Source organism: Euprymna scolopes, chromosome 16 (assembly GCF_053919585.1).
Source record: "Euprymna scolopes isolate OS-2025 chromosome 16, ASM5391958v1, whole genome shotgun sequence".
Taxonomy (NCBI): Eukaryota; Metazoa; Mollusca; class Cephalopoda; order Sepiida; family Sepiolidae; genus Euprymna; species Euprymna scolopes.
This window is the reverse complement of record NC_136497.1, coordinates 143,835,671-143,858,332: the sequence shown is the minus strand read 5'-3', so window position 1 is coordinate 143,858,332 and position 22,662 is coordinate 143,835,671. Positions and strand designations below refer to the sequence as shown.

The 22,662-nt window shown below is 38.8% G+C and overlaps 1 pseudogene; it reads left to right on the top strand.

Moving 5' to 3' along the window:
• The first annotated feature begins 17,358 nt into the window (after positions 1 to 17,358).
• LOC145296413 (U2 spliceosomal RNA) lies at positions 17,359 to 17,516 on the top strand (annotated as a pseudogene).
• The last annotated feature ends 5,146 nt before the right edge of the window (positions 17,517 to 22,662 follow it).

Sequence of the window (22,662 nt, the reverse complement as noted above, 5' to 3'; positions counted from 1 at the left end):
ACATCACATCCAGTGAAAGCATGGAAGAAGGGTAGTGCTTGACATTTATCTTCACCAAGTTCCAGGCAAACAGAGTTGATATGGTAGTATCGAAAGTGCCTTCCTGCACCAAATCCAACCCACAGATCTAAGTCAGGATACCAATTGACAAAACGGTGATAAACTCCTACAAGGACTACAACCACGTCTGTATCAACAGTTCTGACAAGAACTGATGTTGCACCTTTCCTCAGGGCATCGTACACATGCAAAGAAATCCTGCTGTCTGCCTCCTCGTGGTCACACTTGTCCATTGTACATCCAGGCTGATTGGACAGAACTCTTTCTCCGGAGGTAATGTATACCCATTTTTCAGGTGGGTAGACATGGTTGGCTACTTCTCCTGAGAGCAAAGCAAAAAGCTCTTCTTTGTTTCTGTCATTCTGCAGAAACCCAGCAAAGGACGCGGGAAGTTTGGCATTGCGAGACACCTTCCTGCGTACCCCCTTCCCTTGTTTCTCACGTGTAGTTGCTTTCAAGCTGTCTGGATGATATATGTCCCAAACAATGTCAATTCGAGTGCTGCTTTACAGTTGCCTCTCTGTCCAAGGAATGAAGATTTTGTCACTGTACTCCCCAAATGTACATTTGTGTTCATGCGGCAGGATGTGTACCATGGCAGCCCCATCGAAAATCTTTGCATCGAAGTGTGATGGTGGTTCTGGCTGAATACTTGGGTCGATGCAAGCCAACAGTTCTGATTTATTTCCTGGTAGACGAAGTTTCCCATTCAGTGACAATGCTGGTGGCCATGGGTGATTTTCATGCGAGAAAAACTCCTCGAGGTTTGTGTCACGGACCTGAGTAGCAATGAAGAGTTGGCTGAATAGGTTATAATCACTCTTTATTTCCTGCAACTGAGTCACGTTTCTGCTGGGAGTACTGGTGTGTGGTCGCTTGAAAAGTGGAAGTTTATTTTTCTTGATTGTGCTGTGGATGGATTTCTCTCGTTTCACCAGCACATCACTAACATACCTTGAGTACTGCTCTTTGCCCAGTTGCTCCATTCCGTATAGTGCTTCCACAACCTGTTCATCCATACAGTCATGGGTGTCAAGAACAATGAGTTCCTTTGCTGTGTTCAAGAATGGATTCCCCATTGATTTGATAACATCACACATATTGTTGACTTGTTTGTGGAATGTTTCCTGAATGGCATGTCCTTGCTCATGACTCTGGAAAGAAGGTTCCTCAGACAGGTTATTCATCTCTTCAAATTCATTGAGAATCCTTGCCTGCTCTGGACCGGCAATCATCCATCGTTTCAAGGCAGCAGGATTCGTGGTCAGGCCAATTGCACCACCAGAATGTTTCACTTTTTCATTGTTCTGCTCGTGTGCTTGGTCTAGAGGCATGGCTGAGAATGGTCGCCTACCCTTCAGGAACACCCAGTTTTTCTTGAATTCAGCTCTGATTGATGGTGGAAGAGTCTTCATGTCTTTTATGTGTACTGGCAGCCAGCGAGAGTAGTTCATGTGATCAAGCACAAAGAACCATGGTGCCAATGCTTCCAACACTTCTACATAAAGAGCAAAATTCTTCTCCCTGTGTGACCTCACAAAGATAAGGACTAGCAGCTCCAGCTGAAGAATCCTGTCCCAGAATGCGAAGGTTGGACTGTTTTGTGTCATGTCAGTTCTCCAGTCTTCGAAGTGTATGCTGCGTTCTGGACACATTTCATGAAAGGAATCACGCTGCAACTTTGCAAGAGTCATTGCTGTCACCTGATGTGCATGTCGTGTTCTGGTTAAGTGGGCAGCCTTCAGGAAGGAGTCAGCAGTTCCAGCTGTAGCAACACCACTCTCAGTCAGTGGAATACACCAACCAGATTCTTCCAAGAGATCCCCAACCATTCTCCACAATGCCATCTCAGTATGTAAGCCTCCCAGGACAACAACATATTCAGACTCGCCAAGGGTTTCAGACCAATTCCACTGTGCATATTTGGCCAAAGCAAAGAGAGGTTGATCCACTGCAATAACAGGTATTTGCCCAGGGTTTCGCAATGTTGTTATTTTTTTCAGTACTTCCATACCATGCTTGACCATAGCCATCAATGCAGCCCTTTCGTAAAAGAGTGGCAGTAGAACACTTGTCCCGGGAATATCAGTAACTTCGCCTTCGCGTGCAGAATGATGCGAGGCCCAGGCCATGATATCACCTTTTTCTAATTTGTTCTTTTGGGCTACAGGTATCCTTTCCTCTAACCACTGATTTTCTTTGTATATTGCTTCACATAGAACAGGTTCAGGAGCAGGGTCTTCCATAGCTGCAGCTTCTGTGACATTAACAGTGTCGGTGTTGCAAGCAATAGCTGGAACTATTCGATAACTATCTGGAAGGGATGGATTTCTAATGTGTGCCTGTGGTGGTATTTTGATGGGCTCTCTACTTGTCTCTTGCTTATTCTCTGCAGGAAACTGGAACACACTGATACTTGTGCCATGGAATGATCCTTCAGCTGTTTGTGATGTTGGATTGTGATCCAGATTGTCTAGTGCCCCTGCTGTGAACACACCATCAATAAGTTGCACAGGACACACCACACCTTCCTCTTGATATCGTTCACATACTGCATTTGTCAGCCAGTCTTCGACTTCTAACACTCTTTCATAGCTGACACTGATTTTGAGTTTATGGAGATGTGTCAACATTTTCTTGCTCCGGGTTTGCGTGTGAACACTCAAGCCTACATATAAGGGAAGCGGTGGTTCTTTGGATTTATGGTGGCGTGGGTTCTCTGCTACTTTGGGCTGATCTTTACAATTGAATCTAATCAGCTGGCATATGGTCAGACATTCTTGTGAATTTGTTGCGGTCTGGTCCTTGATGTTTTAACCATATAACAACATGGAGATCAAGACTTTGAGTGAATTTGGCACTGAGTCATCTTGACAGTCTGTGGTGAAACTTCCACTGAATGTACAGAATTTTGTCTTTGAAATTTCTTGCCGTATTAACTTTGCTATGTGTACCATTGAGAGAGCGTCCTTCTCAAAATCACGAGACTTCAACTCCTCCTTTATGAGCTTCTGAAGGCCTTCATTAAAGACAAGAACTGTTTGTTTGCCAACTGATTGTTCCTGACACTGATCCTTGTAATGATTGAAAAGTTTGTTTTTCAGCCGTGTCTTGTTCACCTGTTTTTCATATCCCAAGGCTGCAAAGCGAGCTACACACATTTTGTGCAGATCTACTAATGGAAATATGTACTCCCCGTCTTCAACATTCGCTTCAATATAAGATATCATTTCTACAAATACCCTTGAGTCTGTCATTGATTGATCAGTTGTATCCGATAATGTAGCCATGGATCGCTTGTAACTTCTGTATCGAACACGGAATGCATCCATACATTGTTTGTGATACTTTGCTTCAATAGCAACAAGATCCCTATCTGCAATAGTAGCTAACAAGTCAGTATCTTGTAGTTCTGTTGCTTGCTCACGCAGTGTTTTGTCTAGTTCTAAAGTTTCACATTTGTGAAGTATACCATCTGACCTCTTGCAAAATATACACATGTTGCAACCCATTACTTCATCACTTCGAGATACACGTTTGGATTTTCTTTGTCCAGTACTAACATCATCGCCAGAGTGGTCAACAATTCTCTTTCTAGCATTTCTCTCTTGTGCCCTTAACAATTTTGATTTGGCAAATAATAAATGACAGTTTTTATGCCACTTAGCACAATTCACATTGAGGTCATTGGTTGTCACATCATCACCAAAGCAAATTCTTGCAGGCAATGATTTCAGTTCTTTAAAACCATGTACATTTTTCATAAATTCTTCATATGCTTGTGAACCTTTGCCATCCTGCTGTGTTGCAGGACACTTTAATGCCCCATCTCCTGTACCGCATATGATGCACTTTGACCAATCCATGTTGCATTGAAGATTGAAATGTAAGCTCTCCACTACTGACTTGCCTTGCTGACTTCAGTTCTCAACCAGGAAGCACTCTGAAACATAAAAATACATATTATTACAAATCCTGTTACCAACTATACTACTTGAAGCAAGATAAAACTAAAATGACACCTGAAATTACAGTACTACCACATTTTGACCTTTAACCTTCGCCTGACCTTGACCCTGACCTTTAAAATCGGGTACCCCCCTTCAAAAATGTTTGTATTAACCCAAAGTATAGATGTACCAACTTTGGTGCTTTGGGCCAGCATGTAACGATTTGGTCATATTTTGGCCATAAGCCACCCCACTATGGGGAGAAAGTACTCTCAAGGACCCGTTCTTGACACTCAGCCTAACAGGTGTGGGACCAGGAAGCGGCCCCCTGCGCCTGTCGGACTGAGGTACGCCGCTTGGGTATCACCTAGGAGGTCCACCCTCCCAAGCCTTGCCACCCGGCTGTTGGGTGGAGTAAGTTTATTGCTTGTCGTCTGAGGCGCCCCAACTGGGGAATGCCGACGTGATGCCCAGGCAATTTTTGTTGAGGCAAGAGTGCCCCTCCTTTAAGGGAGCTTGCCTATTCTTCACTTTCCGGCCTTGTGTGACACATTGATGCGGTAGACAGCAGACAAATATCTACTCTAAGAGTCCATCTTACTTAGTTATTACAACTTAGCCAGAAAACTAAGGAGAAAGTAGCTCAGCAAGGGCGAATATAAATCTAATACAATTTCAAAAATATGAATGACACATCGGCACGCACACACAGACACAAATAGTTGTTACACGTTTATTTCCATTCATAAAATTTCTTTGAAACGGATCGCGTATTTTTGAGAACATTCTTAACAAGGATAGTAATAAAGATGAATGATTTTTTCAGACAACAGCGAATTACACACACTCACATACACACACACAAACACATAAACACAGTAATAAATATGAATGATTTATTTCAGACAACTGCGAATTACATACACACTTACACATACACGTTCTTTTTTTTTCACCACAAACAGCGTATATTGTCACTTGGACGCAGGAAACTACTATTTGAAATTGTGTCTAACACTGTGGGGAGTTGAATAGCAAGATGTCTATTCACAATACATTTAAACTTCTGCAGTGTAGTCATTGAAACAGGAAGTGAATTCCAAAGTCTAGCAATCCGACAGAATAAACTTTTTAGAGTAGAAGGTTTTCCTGTTTCTAGGGACCTCAACGGTGAAGGGATAGGATTTTGCTGCTTCTCTGGTTGATCGAAAATATATACGTCAAGGGGGGAACAAGTTCTATGAGTTTATCAGAGCACATTCCATTAAAGTATTTGTAAAACAAACGCAGGGATGCAACATTGCGACGATGGGACAGGGGTTAGAGCTTGTTTGATAGTGGAGCGGCCATTAGATTAGAAACTCTTTGTTGGACTCTTTATAAGAATAAGACACTCTCGAAGTAGATAGACCAGCCCAGATGTGGCAATACATCACATCGTGTGAATCCCACGATTCTGTTGTTGGCATTGGTTTCCTAGATATTAGAATTCTTTCTTTCTTTTTTTTTTTACATGGAAGTCACCACTTATCAAGGCTCGGACGCCACTCGGGGATAAGGGTTATTGCGTGTACAGTAATCAATGGGACAATATCGTAGTAATAGTGGGTATTAGAGATTTTATAAAATGTCTTACTTAAGGGGGCGATTAATCATGAATTTGTTTATGTTGGACTTGAACACATCCAAGTTGTAGTCATGTGGGAAACAGGCAAACAGAAGAGAATTCCTCAGGCGTGCACTTCTCAGAAAGAAGCTTTGTTCATGGAATCTACGTTTTGATTTAGGCACAGATAAAGAGTGGGGAAAATTACTGACAGTGGTTTCAGCTAGACGGATGTTTTTCATGAAAGATTGGCGAAGGGGGACCAGAGATTGGAATTCAGACGAGCACTTCCAATGGAAATAACGATAAAACAAGGACAGGCTCGCAACGTCCCTTCTGTGGAAGAGAGGTTGCAGGGAAGAGAAAAGGGCTTACCTCACTAGGCTACGAAGTCTATTTTGTACTCTGTCAAGGCAGGATAGGCTGTTTTTAGCAGCTCCTGTCCAGATATGGCAGCAGTACTCCATCCTTGGACGTACTTGGCTTTTATATAGATAGAGAATTGCATCAGCAGTGAGATATCTACTGGAGCGGTAGAATGATCCCACCATTATTCCAGCGACCTTGGTAACAGATTTTATGTACGTGTTCCATTTCAGATCAGGAGTAAAGTTCAATCCCAGAAGCTTGTCAAAACATGGAGCCTCCCCAAGACGAGAGGCATCCATTTCAATTGATGCCAGATGGGGATCAGAGCGTTGATGATGTAAAGATAGAAGCTTGGTTTTAGATGCATTAAAAGTGACCAGCCACCTCTTCCCACATCGGGAATTAAGGGAGAGACTGCATGAAGATTGCCAACATCTTAAGTGAAAGTTATTTTTGTTGAACGAACTGGATCTGCATTTTGAACACTGGGTTATCAATCCGAATCGTTAACCACTAAATCACCGTCACCTTCCAGATGGGGCAGAGGTGGGAGGTTGGTTGATAGTGTGTAGATTAGAGACTCTTTTCTGGACCCTATATAAGAGTAAGACATTCGTAGTAGATACACAAGTCCATATGTGAGAATAAATGCTCCATGTATGGGCGAATTGATTTCTATTTTATTTCCATCACAGGTAGGTATATACATAGATTTGTCTTTATTTTATTTAGTAGTTATGAAGAAGCGTGTAATAAATGTACAGGTGCACGATGTATTTCACAATGCGACGCACATAGTTTTTTTTCCTCATCTAGGAGTACGTTGGTCCGAATCTTTTATGGAAAAGCGCCTAATAAATGTACAGGTGCACGTTGTATTTCACACGGCGACACGCACACACAGACACACATAGTTTTCTTTCTCCTCGTCTAGAAGTACAGTGAAACGAATTGTGATGCGGTTTCCATTCACAAATCTACTTTTAATCGAAGCTTGTATTTTTCTAAAACGCAGTTCACCAAGATATGAGATGAACAGGTGCACGATACGTTACAAGCAACGGAGAATTACACACCGAGACGCACACACAGACAAACAAAAAACGCGGTTGTCCAACGTTTACGCGTTCGTATTCACGTTTCCCGCGTGAATATGTAACACAAAGTCCAAAGGTGAGAATTGAAAAGCCAGAAAAAAAAGTGAACTCTATTCCACTAAAATGACGGATCAACCCCGTCGGTATTTTCAGGTAGGGGCACTTCAGGCGATAAGAGAAAAATCCAGGTTATCTTCGATACTCGTAAATATAAATAGTATGATATTAATGTGGGTGTGTTGCAGAGATCGATTCTTAGACCTTTATTATTTCTGATATTCATAAACGACTTCCTTGATAAAATTGTGCTTGAGTTGGGTATATTCGTTAATAATAGACATGAATGTACACATATCCAAGACAATGACAGAAAACCTAAGAAAATGAGCTGCAGAATGGAATGGTGCCGTAAATGAATGGTAGCAGTTGATGCTACTAAGACTAAGCTTCTTTCCTCTATCAATTACAAATCATTCTCAACCACTTAGCGTCATGACAAAATAGCACCTCGCCTGATAGCTCATCGTTCAACCTCATCAGCTTGACATTCACATGCAACATGAGTTGGAATAAATACGTTGAGGATATTGCTAAGGTTGCTGCAAATGGTGCGTAAATGAATGACAGCATTCAATGCTACTTTAGAACTGTGGCTTATTAGTTGGCAATCACCAATTTGTAGTCAGAATCCGTCGATATTAGAGATCATGGTTGCAGGTGCAGGGATATGTCGAAAAGGGTAGAGTATTATTGGAACCGTCAAAGATAAGTTTCACCAGCTCTCCGATTTACAGAAGGGTCCTACCGAATCATATCCACATCTATATAGATTTGAAAGCGTGAATAACTCTGGAAGAAGAACTCGAGATTCGACAAAGAACTCGAGATTGCTCTACTGGAATAAAATAACACACACTTGGCCTTCGGGCCAAGATCAAAGTGTAATATCTGTTCCGGCAGATGCTGCAGGCTATGACTGGCAAGGACCAGCTATGACTAGCAAAGACCAGATGTGGGGGCAACCCCACATGCCTGACCTTTAACCAGCTCCCATTTCCCACCTCTCGGGAGCTGGTCCCCTTTTTCCCTTCCCCCTCCCTTCACTCCTCACATTAAAAATCGGCCTTGTGCCTAATTTGCTCGGTGGGGGAGCAAATAAATACCATCTGTTCTTCAGATGCTGCACTTCCATTTCTTGTTCTCTTTCGGTGAAGGAGCAGTCCTTCACGACTGAGACAATTTTTTTATTTTTGTACCTTTTCTCCACGTTAAAAAACGACCCTGGTGTCTAACTCTGTCCCGTGGGGAGGCATAGTAAATAGGTACTGGAGTAAAATAACAATATTGAATAACATGTTTATGAAACAGGAATTCAAATTATTTCAACATTAAGATTTTTGTAACAAGTGTTCATTAGACAGTCTTTGTTAATGAGTCTCATAGAAAAGTTCATGATTACAGATTTTCATGTAGAGGCGAATCACACGTGGTTATTTTCTGGAGGGAAAAGAAAATGGTCATTAAAACTTGTAAGCGTTCTGTGTGTGTGTGTGTGTGTGTGTGTGTGTGTGTGTGTGTGTGTGTGTGTGTTCATTACATATGGAAACAGCAGTTCGAAATAATTTGTCGAAAAGAATTAATTCTCGTTCAATCTGATACTTTCCATGTTGAGAATTTAGGTATACCTATTTACAATGCCTCCCCACGGGACAGAGTTAGACACCAGGGTCGTTTTTTTTTAACGTGGAGAAAAGGTACAAAAATAAAAATTGTCTCAGTCGTGAAGAATTTCCCCTCCACTGAAAGGATACGAGAAATGGAAGTGCCGCATCTGAAGAACAGATGGTATTTATTTGCTCCCCCACCGAGCAAATTAGGCACAAGGCCGATTTTTAAAGTGAGGAGTGAAGGGGAAATGGGGACCAACTCCCCGGGGAGTAGGGGAGCTGGATAGTGACAATTGGTATGAAGGGTTGCCCCTTCATTGACCAAGGTCTTATATGTGGGGTCGCCCCCACATATGGTCTTTGCTTGCAGTATCTGTCGGAACAGATGGTATTTATTTGCTCCCCCACTGAGCAAATTAGGCACAAGGCCGTTTTTAATGTGAGGTAAAAACCAGCTCCCCTAAAAGGGGTCACTCTGGTTACCAAAAATAATAATTGTCCCAGTATAGAGGGTTTCCCCTCCATTGACTGGTACAAATTATCTTAAGTGCAGCATCTGTCGGAACAGATGGTATTTATTTGCTCCCCCACTGAGCAAATTAGGCACAAGGCCGTTTTTAATGTGAGGTAAAAACCAGCTCCCCTAAAAGGGGTCACTCTGGTTACCAAAAATAATAATTGTCCCAGTATAGAGGGTTTCCCCTCCATTGACTGGTACAAATTATCTTAAGTGCAGCATCTGTCGGAACAGATGGTATTTATTTGCTCCCCCACTGAGCAAATTAGGCACAAGGCCGTTTTTAATGTGAGGTAAAAACCAGCTCCCCTAAAAGGGGTCACTCTGGTTACCAAAAATAATAATTGTCCCAGTATAGAGGGTTTCCCCTCCATTGACTGGTACAAATTATCTTAAGTGCAGTATCTGCCGGAACAGATGGTATTTATTTGCTCCCCCACCGAGCAAATTAGGCACAAGGCCAATTTTTAATGTGAGGAGTGAAGGGAGGGGGGGAGGGAAAAAGGGGACCAGCTCCCGAGAGGTGGGAAATAGGAGCTGGTTAAAGGTCAGGCATGTGGGGTTGCCCCCACATCTGGTCTTTGCTAGTCATAGCTAGTCATAGCTAGTCATAGCTTGCAGTATCTGCCGGAACAGATGGTGTTTATTTGCTCCCCCACCGAGCAAATTAGGCACAAGGCCGATTTTTAATGTGAGGAGTGGAGGGAGGGGGAAGGGGAAAAGGGGACCAGCTCCCGAGAGGTGGGAAATGGGAGCTGGTTAATGGTCAGGCATGTGGGGTTGCCCCCACATCTGGTCTTTGCTAGTCATAGCTAGTCATAGCTAGTCATAGCTTGCAGTATCTGCCGGAACAGATACTACACTTTGATCTTGACCAAAAGGCCAACGTGTCCCCTTTACTGATATACTCCTGACCAACCCAACAATTCACAAAATGTCACACCTTCACTATTGCTGTCTTTAAAATCGTCTACTCTAATAGATTTTTTCCTCGGACAGGAATCGGTGTGTCATCATGATTATGTCGTATATGCACCCATTGATTAACCACTGGTTGTCTCCCTTGTCTCTTTAAGGGTTCGAATGGATTGCGCAGCAGGTAAACCAATCACTGCTCGCTTAGCAAGTTACGTGAATCAGCCTATCTATCTATCTATCTATCTATAATCAGCCTATATAAACTAAACTGCAATTTGCTCAAACCACTTCCTCAGTTTTTCTCACCTTAGTCGATGTCCGCCTAATTGCATGGCGACAGAAGTCCCCAAAAGGTGGTTTGCAAAGAAAAGCCATCCTTTCCATAACGAAAAAAAACCAGAATTGACGAACAGGAGCATGCATAAAGTTGCCCGATCACTCTTGAGATAAGTTATCGTGAAGACACGTATGTGGGAACTAAGTTTCCATATACAATTGAACACACGGGCACAAACCTGTGACATTAAACCTGATTATCGCCCTTTAATTCTGACAATGTCATTCTCTTCTGTATCCATTCCTTATTCCTCTATCTGTTTTTCCTTTGGACACTGCCCCATGCAGACGTGTCAAAACTACACTCCTGTTTTACACACACACAAAAGACATTCACACTCCCGCAAAGAGATTCCTTTTTCTTTTTTTTTTACTTTAAATTAGGCGAAAAGCAAAAGTTTGTGGGAGCCAAGTTCCATATACAAGCGAACATTGGACACAAACTTGTGACATTGAAGTAAACCTAATTATCTCCCTTTAATTCAGGCAATACCCATTCTTTGCCACAAGATGGCGTTAACATCTCACTTTCGCTTCATATTACTCGCCCGCTTTTTCCTTTGGACACGGAACCATGCAGATGTATCAAAACTATGCTACTGTTTTGCACACATGCAAAAGACATTCATACTCCCACAAAGAGACTCTCAAAACAATCACGCAAGTAATGTTTTCCTATACCTCTTTGGTATTGAACTGTTTCTCATTACTCATGAAACAATTATCGTAAATAAATATACATCGGTTATAAATATAATTTCTTGCCTAAGAGAACCATGCAATCTTCTCGTCTATCCTCTATTTAACAGCGGGTGACTTCATCCACTGCACATATTCACAAACTTCATCCACTACACATATTCACAAAACGTTCTTCTTGTTGCTAGCCTCAGTCTTTTCTATAAACCTATACAAACTATAACAGCATTATATTCTATGTTTTTCAAATTTCTCTATGTAACAGAGTGCGGACGCGCATATTTTTAGCAGCAATAGCCATATACAAATGACCAAGCCGGCTGCATAATGGGACAGCAGAGATCCAAAGGACACACGTGTTCAGAGATTAGAGAGATATTCCAAAGGTAGTCGAAACGAGTTTGAGATACGTGAGAGTGGAAATAGACGTGTTACACACAGGAAAAGACGTGTCCAAAAACATGGCCAGACACAGAGTCTTGGTAATCGCATTTGAGTACGAGAAGACTTTTGAATAAGAGACAAGGCATTATTCTGGAAGTACCTGTAAATAAATGTCTGTTATTACAATTGAAAACAGTGAGCTGAATTCTTTCCTTGTCTTTGTTTCCTTGCGGCTGTCTGCATATAACATGTGGGTTCCAAGTGTTGACATGGAACGACTACATTACAGCTGATCTACTCACTGCTTCTTTTGTGCCAGCTCGTTTGACTCATTGGTCTAGTGGTCTTCATTAATTGCCTGTTGTGATACCTCATTGTAATGCAGAACTATTTAAGTAGCTTTTTTCTAAGACCTTCAGATTTGTGGAACTTTTATCCTACTGACTGTTTTTCTCCTACCTGCAGCCTTAATCTTTTTAAGATTATGGCCAATAAGCATTTCCTGTCTTCGCGATATTAATGTTTTGTTCTTGTTAGCTCTTTACATTAAGTGGCTTCACACCTTGTTTGTAGCAATCTCTATCATTTTCAAGTCTGCAAAATTATGTTTTTACTGCATATTTAGTCATGTACTTATTAGATGTTTACCTTAAAAAAAAATTAGAAAAACACCATTTTTGACATATTACATTTTTTTATACAAAGGAGTCACCAATTATCAAGGCCCAGAGGTCACTTAAGGATAAGAGTTAAAGAGTGTACAGTAGTCAATGCAACACTATCGTAGTAATCGTTAGTAGTGGAAATTTGTTAAATTGGATTATTTAAGGGGATGGCTCATCAAGAACTTGTTTACGCTGGACTTGAAGACAACCACATTATAGTCAGTTGGAAAGCAGGAAAACGGAACAGAGTTCCACAGTTGTGCAGTTCTAAGAAAGAAACTTTGTTCATGGAATCTATGTTTAGGTTTAGGCACAAATAAAGAGTTGGGGAAATTATTGATTGTGGTTTCAGTTAGACGAGTGTTTTTTGTGAAAGTTTAGTGAGGGGGGAACATAATGAATAATTATTTGCGTTGTTGTAAATTTATAGGTATCTATAGAGAAATATATAAGCATAATCACGTTGAAACTCCGGTTCCCGCTGGATCACTGAAGTTAAGCAACATTGAACCGGGTCATTACTAAATGGGTGACCATTTGGGACTTCCAGGTGCTGTGTGTGCTCTCCGCTTATCTCGGCATTGTTTCCAGTCATCCTAGTCTTCTCCTTGCCACTGGATTCAAACAGTGCCGATTCAGGAGAGGTGTGGTTAGGGGAGGGGACCATAGATTGGAGCTCAGACGAGCACTTGCCATGAAAATAACGATAAAGCAAAGACAGGCTTGCAACGTCTCTTCTGTGGGAAAAAGGTTGCAGGGAAGAGAAAGGGTCATCCCTTACTAGGCTACGAAGTCTATTTAAAGCCGACTCCGAAGACATCATTTATCCAAATAAAATTATACTAAATTATATACACGGTATATTTCTTTCTCTCTAAAAGCTATCACTCTCATTTCCCAGTTTAGTGCTTATCTATGAAGATTAGGCACGCTTTCTCACGTGAATTCATTAATTCCAACCATTCTTGCATATCATCTCTCCCCAGGTAAACGAACATCTAACAATCCAAAAGTCGTTGTTTAGGTGGCTCATTCTCTGTTAGCTGCAGTTTGGTCCTGTGCAGTTCTATTCTGTCAAATCGTAGACTTTGCTGTTCCAGCTGACCACAGTGTGAATATCAAAGAAAAGGAGAAACAGAGCAAATACACAGAGCTAGCCAGAAAGATGAAAAAGATATGGAAGATGAAGAAAATCAAAATAATACCTATAATAGTAGGAGCACTAGGAACAATCCCGAAAAACTTTGAAAATAGAATGGGTGAAATTGGAATGAGAGGAAGGACTGGAAAGATACAACGAATAACAATAATGAAAACAGCTGAAATATTAAGGAAAACCCTTGAATGCGGAAACTAATACACATGAGCCACAAGCGTGGGCCAGACAAACTGCTGCGTAGGCAAAATATGAAGCGCTACAATGGAGCCAAGAAAATTGTCTAACCCCCACCCCCATCCCTCATGACCACATCACTGCCTCCACCTCCCCCCCCCCAAAAAAAAAAGAGTTGGACCAAATAGCTGAGAGGAGTCAAGGAGGAAGGAAAGACTGTGGAGAGAGTACTGACCAGATCTCCGCTGGATAAGTGCGAAGAGAACTGGGACCTTGGGGAGGCTTATTACCACTCAAATTCCAGTGAAGACCAATAGCCGTTGCCAACGAGAAAAAAATGGCAAGCAGCTGTTGCGATAATGCAAATTTATTTGCAGATGTTATCGAAAGAGGTAGAGAGTACTAGAAACCTGGAGAGACTTGTTGTCACTCAGCTTCCGAGAACACCACAGGCTGTTTTCAAGGAGAGATCTTTGATAACCTGTGTGAAAGCTCCTTGTGAGCCAACAATAATAATAACAATAACGATAATAATAATAATAATGACAATAACGATAATAATAATAATAATAACAATAACGATAATAATAATAATAATGATAATAACAACAACAACAACAATAATAATAATAATAATAATAATAATAATAATAATAGCAATAATTTAAAAAAATTCTTTTTTAAAATTATTGCTTGTAAGCTGAACATACCAAATATTAAAATTATTAAAATTATAGCTTGTAAAATGAACATACCACATATGAATTACTACATATTTAGTATAATAAAGTTTACATAATTTGTAATCTTAAATATACAGTTAATTATTGATAGCTAACTTAGGTCTGATAAATTTGCATTAAAAATTAGAATTAAAACATTATAAATTATAATCAGAACATTAATGATAGATTGAAGAAAAAAACGAAGAAAAGAAAATTCTCCAATTTCCAGACAACGAAACAGACGATAAACATTAAGATTAAAATTAAGATTAAAATTAAAGATGGAAAAATTTGACTGACTATAAAATACAGATGTAATCAACTATTTCAAAGAATCGTTGTTTCATAAGAAACTAGCAGGATCTGTGTTCCAGCACTACCTGGGAAAATTGAAAAACCCAGAACCACAATTGAAGTAAAATAGACCAGTTTGAGAATCACAAATCAAAATAGATAAATTTTTAAGCATGTATTAAAACCCAGTTGCAGCTTTTCTTCCACTGACCGTTCAACAACAACTATCTTTACAGACACTTAAGAAAATCAAAGAATGCGGTTGGCATCAATCATTTAACAAATTCGATTCACACAGAGAAGCGTTAAGTCCAACATCGGAAAGGAATGACGATGTTCGTATTTAGCGTCCATCTTTCTTGGAAGATAATGCTAGCAACCAGGTCATTCGCTGATACTTATTAAGTGACTTCTGCAGACTGCAGGCCTGTGAAATTGCATGTGAAGATCTTTGCTCTTTTTACATAATGCTCCCTTACTCCTGCCCCTCTCCCGTCCCCGATTCTTGGCAAAATCAGATATGAACTAAAAGAAGTTATAGGGTTATCTCTGGGAGAGGCAAAGTTATTGACTGTAGAAATATCCAGAGAAAACCAATATTGACCGTTAACACTTTTCAGAAAGAATCGATACGGAAAGCCGTAACCAGTCGTGCCCGAAAAGATAGCGTGCTATCACGGATATTCACCTGAAATATTGCTCTTTCACACATTTGAAACAACGATTAATGATTGGGCAAAGAAGGGAAAGTTTTTGCAAAATCAGAAAAATAAAAAAAATAATAAAAAATAAAATAAAAATGCGTTTTCTTTTTCTGCAATGAAAAGATGCATCCTTTTTTGAAGCCGGGTCAATTTTTTTTTTTTTTGACTGATACCGCTTTTACTAAAGGTAAAGGGAGAAAAACAGAAAATGATGATTTTTTTATATTATCCAAATATATCTACTAGTGTTGGGACGATTAATCCGAATCAGCAAAAAAAAAAGATAAAATAATAAAAAAAAACAAAAAAAAAGGAAATAAAAACGCGTTTTCTTTTTCTGCGATGAAAAGATACAGAACATCCATTTTTGAAGCGGGGTCATTTTTTTTTTTTTTTCATGGATACAACTTTTACTAAAGGTAAACGGAGAAAAATAGAAAATGATGATTTTTTATATTATCCAAATATATCTACTAGTGTTGGGACGATTAATCCGAATCGGAAATCGAAAAAAAATCGGAACTTTTTATTTTATCAGAATCAGCATCAGAATCGGAAAAATTTGCGCCTATTCTCCAATGCCAAAAACGATTCTTTTCATTATTTATTTTTTGTTTGTTTGTTTTTGTTTAGAAATTAAATTTCCATGGCTCGTAATAATGATGAAATAAAAATAATATTCATTGATTTTAAACTATTGGTGAAACTAAAATCTATAGATTATACCCACTCGTGTATTTCCATGTTTGCAAAAATATATGCAAATATTATATGTTTTTTTTTTTTTAGGGGGAGGTAGTTCCGACACCTACCTCCAAGTAAGCAACTTTATATTTAAAAATTTTTAAACCGAAATCGGTAATTGTATTGGAATCGGGAAAAATATTGGAATCGTCCCACCAATAATAGCTACGTATGTTGTTATGGTAAATGAATACAATACATAGCAAATTCCTCTAAAGGTCACATCATCATCATCATCAGCAGCAGCAGCAGCAGCAGCAGCAGTTTAATATTCATTTTAAAGATTAAGAGTTAGAGTTAAAAAGCAAAGTTTTGCACAATGAACTAAAAAACGGAAATAAATATGTTGCTTTTTTTCTGCATTGAAAAGAAATGATAGACATCCTTTTTTTAAAACTGGATCATTTTTTTTTTTTACTGATAAATTTTTAGTCGCGTGCAAGCGACGCTATAAGTCACTCCATCGGTCGGTCGGTATGTCGGTTGGTCCACCGGTCTGTCCATAACACTTTTGTGCTTGGCCTTTTTGGTTAAGATCAAAGGCCTGTTTAACAGATGCTGTTCGTAGCTTTTTAAGCTTTTCTTGGCCTTTTGTTTTTTCTTGGCCTTTTGTCCAAGATCAAAGTGTAGTATCTGTTCCGGCAGATGATGCAAGCTATTACTAGCTATGACTAGCAAAGACCAGATGTGGGGGCAACCCCACATGCCTGACCATTAACCAGCTCCCATTTCCCACCTCTCGGGAGCTGGTCCCCTTTTTCCCTTCCCCCTCCCTTCACTCCTCACATTAAAAATCGGCCTTGTGCCTAATTTGCTCGGTGGGGGAGCAAATAAATACCATCTGTTCCGGCAGATACTACAAGCAAAGATGATATGTGGATGCAACACCACATATGAGACCTTGGTCAATGTATGGGCAACCCTTCATACCAATTGTCACTATCCAGCTCCGCTACTCCCCGGGCAGTTGGTCCCCATTTCCCCTTCACTCCTCACATTAAAAATCGGCCTTGTGCCTAATGTGCTCGGTGGGGGAGCAAATAAATGCCCTTTTCTTAGCCTTTTGGCCAAGATCAAAGTGTAGTATCTGTTCCGGTAGATATTGCAAGCAAAGATCATATGTGGGGGCAACTCCACATATAAGACCTTGGTCAATGTAGGGGCAAACCTTCATACCAATTGTCACTATCTAGCTCCCCTACTCCCCAGGGAGTTGGTCCCCATTTTCCCTTCACCTCACATTAAAAATCAGCCTTGTGCCTAATTTGCTTGGTGGGGGAGCAAATAAATACCCTTTTCTTGGCCTTTTGGCCAAGATCAAAGTGTAGTATCTGTTCTTACTACATGCTCTACTTATGTTTGTAGCTTTTCCTTGGCCACATAGCTAATATAACGTTCCAAATTCCCTAAATCAAATAATTTTTGTGATATAAAGTGGGGGATCACTTTTCTGTAATAATTTAATGTAAAATGATCACCCATTTTACAACTAGTCAGTCTCAAAGCCATTCAAGTCATTCTCCAGATCATTCAAGTTGTTTTTGAAGAATTCCAGTTATTTTTTAAGCATTCAAGTCATTCTTAAGGTCATTCAATTCACCTTTAAGTTCATTAAAGTCATTCTAAGTCATTTACTTTTTATTTATTTAAGTCATTTCAGCCCATTTTTCGGTCATTTTAGTTTATCTTTAAGAATTTCATGTCAATCCTACATTCACGTATTCATTCATTACACGAGAGCACGCAACTAATGGCTATCGGCCTTGTTTTAGAGAGAAATAGAGTAAAGCCGTTAAGCATGTAGATATTGAAAGGTCAAACATGGCTGATCAGATATGGAGGAAAAAGGAAAACATGTCCTTGTAGAACAGAAATTATAGAAGAAAAGAACACCGAAGATTAAAACAATGACTTAACAACGAATTAAATACATTATAACCTATTTAATGGTGGGGTGTTACTTGATTGTCGTGGCGACGTTTCTAGCTCTACCAGTATGAACAAACGATATTCAAGCGTTAAGCATCAATTATGACACAATCGTTTGCCGGTGAGGTGTTACTTGATTCATCATGTGAATTAGCCCCACCGGTGTGAACAAACGGTATTCGAAAACGATAGGACATACTTCAATGGTGTGGATTTCTTCTGCTTGGTTGATGTCCAGTTCAGTTCATCGCTTCTTGGTGACGATTTTTTTAAATGTCTGCTTTGGTGATAACAAGTGACTCGCAACATAGATTTGTAGAAAAAAAAACTCAACTAATTTATTTTGCAATTAATTAAATATTAATAAAACAAAAGGTTTAGATTACAAATGATTTCTTTTATCCTAGCTAATTCTTTGCACGTCTCCTAACGGCACTTAGTTCTCTCCCCACTGCAAGAGGAGAGGCATTTTGACCTGCAAAAAGTGCCTGAGCAGCCCCCTCAGACGATTAGCAATAGATTAGCAATAGATTAGCAATAGATTAACCCCTTCACAAATAGAGAAAGTAAAGCCTGGGAGGGTGGACCTCCCAGAACTGCACAGAACTTTACTCCCACTACAAAATCAATATATCTATATATCTGTGTGTGTATGTATACTAGCAAGGAGACCCGATGTTACCCGAGATTAAATGAATGTTGCCCAGAATTGAATGAGATGAACGAATGCTCTACACTTCTAAAACTTTTAAGGTCATCAATATCGGTGAAATCGCCTATTTTTCAATCAAATCGGTTGATTGCCTGCTCTAGTCAGGGACCGACCACGATGCATTGGGAGGATGTTTCGTATGTCTCCCTACAGTGACTTAGTCCACAATACAATATCGTCTCCAGGGTGGAATTATATAATTGTCACCCAAGAAGAGACGACATGATTCCATTCCCGTTTGATGAAAACCAGTTTTCTTTTTTTATTGCAGACCATCTACTAGTGTACAAATTCCAAGAGCGGTACGAGCTTCTATCATGTGTGAAAGTAATATAATGTTCAATGAGTGAGATCGGAGATGCGCCGCTGTAAAACTCATGCTCTCTATCAATTCAAGTTATGACAACAAGACCATTACCAGCACCATCAACATGCAAATCTGGACGGTTCAACACTTGAGGACACAACTCAACAACAACTATCGAGGACACAACTCAACAACGGTTATCGTCTTTAGTGTGGTTTTAAGTGAGGGCCTCATTATACCACCTCACATCTTCGAAATCACTTGAAAGTCAACATCAAAGTGTACCTGGATGTGCTGAAGAGTGTGGTGATCCTCTGGTGAAATCAGGTGGCCATTGGTAGACCCTGGGTGTGGCAGCAAGACTCAGCGCCAGCCTACAAGTCCAAAGAGACCCAAGCTTGGCTTCAGAAGGAGTGTTACTGACTCTCACTGGCTCCCCCTCTTTCCCCAACCAGAACCTGCTGAATTACTCAATTTAGCCATACGTCGAGAACATCACCAACATGACCTCCCACAACACCAAAGCCAGCTTGATGGCCGCCGTCCACCAAGTATTTACTGAGCTGCTCTAGCATTTGTGGAAAAGGCATGCTCCCAGTTCCGGACCTGTATCAAGGCGGTGATTGAGGCTGAAGGTGGCTACATTGAATAGATGTCAGCTCTAGTACATAACCAAATACTTGAATTGATTTTTTCAATAAAAGTTTTAAAATAAAGCTGGAGTGTTGTTTTCTTTAGGGCGACAAATTTATTGTTCCCCCCTGTAGTTGCATGTATTTTAACATTGCACTATAGAGAACCTACTGCTATATATATATATATATATATATATATATATATATATATATATATATATATATATATATATAGTGGAAATGGTAATTAATAAAAACTGAAGAAAGTGCTCAAATATGCGTTTTATTTTTTATTACCGTATCTTTCTGTTAAGTTACATTATTGTTTCAGCTACTTTTTTTTAGCCGTCTGTAGCTTCCTCAAACTTTTACAGAGGACATTTCTGTAAAAGTCTGAGGAAGCTACAGACGGCCCAAAAAACGACCGAGTAGCTGAAACAATAATGTAACTTAACAGAAATATACGGTAATAAAAATAAAATGTATATATATATATATATATATATATATATATATATATATATATATATATACACACACATATATATATATATATATAAATGTATATATATATACATATATATATATAAATATATATATACATATATATATACACATATATACATATATATATACATATATATATACATATATATATATACATATATATACATATATACATATACATATATATATACATATATACATATATATATATATATATATATATATATATATATATATATATATATATATATATATATATATATATATACAGCATAATCACATTAACACACTGGTTCCCACTAGATCACCGACATAATCCCGTTAACATACCGGTTCCTGCTGGACTACCGAAGTTAAGCAATGCTGAACCTGGTCAGTACTTAATGGGTGACCATTCGGGACTTCCAGGTGCTGTATATGCTCTCTGCTTTTCTTGGCATTGTTTCCAGTCGTTCTGGACTTTTTCTTGCCACTGGACTCAAACAGTGTCGATTCAGGAGAGGTGTGGTTGGAGATTATGCAACCCTTGCTTCATAATTACATGCACAGCTTCCCCTTCCAAGCAGCTGTCACTCTCTGTCACAACACTGACTAACAAGGGGAGCCTGTTCTCTGCCGTTGATCCCTATTAATCTCTGATTGTGCGTCCGACAGATATCATAATACTTAGTTCGCTGCACCTTTTCATAACAGATGGCCATACAAAATTAATGTTAGATCGGTGAAGTAGTTTCTGAGAAAAAGTGGAACTGAGAAACAAAGAGTAATATGATATAGATATACTAAACTTGATAAAAATATTATTTGTTTTGATCAGTCTATTATTACTTACTGGCTCTGTAGATGGTTTTTTATTCTTGGAGTTGTATTTTGGTTTTTCGCCGTGGTTTCGTATGTGTGAAAAAATTTTGTTGACAAAGGGGAGGCAACTCTAATAAAGTTCGACAGAGGATTATCTACCTTTCAGTGTTGAAATTTTTAAGGAGAGGTTGTACAAATTTTTGTTTGTCTAACAATTAGAGGTCACCATATGTTGCTAATATCTAAGCTTGGTCTGTATAGTAATTTCTTCTTTTTTTTTTAAATAAAAATAGATCTACATCTGTACACACACACACACACCTCCCAGGCAACACCGGGTAAGTATAACTAGCAGAAAATTACGTTGTATTCATGACAAAATTAACATCCTGTTATTTTGTCACAGATTTCTCCGGATTCCATTAATGTGCTTGCTATTAAGACGACAACCGGTAAGTGGTCCCGCGTGTCTCTAAATCCCTTTGAGGAATTCTTTTAATGACGGAATTATGTTTTGCGTGAAATGTTAGCGCTATTGGTACTCATGGGATCTAATTATTACCATATTGATTTTTATAAGGGATAAAGCCACACACACACACACACACACACACATATATATATATATATATATATATATATATATATATATATATAGTCATACACATACAGTTCATTAGTGCGGCTAGATAAGCAACTACCTCAAGTCAGGATCGAAACCCGGCCGCTCATATGACAATCGGAGCTTCTAACCATTGCGCTATTCGGCTACTGCTATGTGGGCAGTGAATTAACAATGTTTTTGACATTGTCCAAATACCTAAGCTCAATTTTTTTACACAAAGAGCATCACTTCATATGCTAATCGTAATTTGTATATTACTTCCCAATATCCTCAACTCCGGAGCATTATAGTCATCCACATACAGTTCTGTTTCACTGTTTCACAGCTCACCAGTGCGGCTAAAAAAGCAACTACCTCAAGCCAGGATCGATATATATATATATATATATATATATATATATATATATATATATATATATATATATATATATATGTACTTCAAGATATTGAAATGAATTAGATTACAGGTTAGTGAATCTTGTGTTTTGAAGTCTTACAAAATATTATTGGAAGGAAATATTTATATAGGACAATCCCAGCCAAATAAAATTGCTCAATACACTAGATAGAGCAAAGAAAATTAGAGTTTATATATTCAAATTTCATTTAAAAAGAATCACTTTTCAGATAAAAATTTATTGTTTGAACCAAAGAATACAATGTTTAAAATAATTTCCTTAATCCATGGATTTTCAACGTAAGTACATCTCCTCAGATGAAAAACACTAGCAAAATATTAATATTGGTTCGAAATTATTTTGCTAAATAGTACATACAGAGAAAATATTAAAGATTGAATACTTTTAAGGGACATAGAGAGAGGGAATGAGTATTGAACACAAAAAAAAGATATGATAATTGGTATCCAAATGCAGTATTAGTCCTTGAAAAAAAATAGGATGGTATTATTAAGTTCCACATTGTTTGAAGATTGATAGAATATATGCAAAAAATGTAGGTAAAAAATGTAGGTAAAAAATGTAGGTAAAAAATGTAGGTAAAAAACAAATGTCTCTGATAAGTGATTCAAAGCAATCCTTTGCAAATATAATTAATCCGTTTCATTTTTGGTAATATA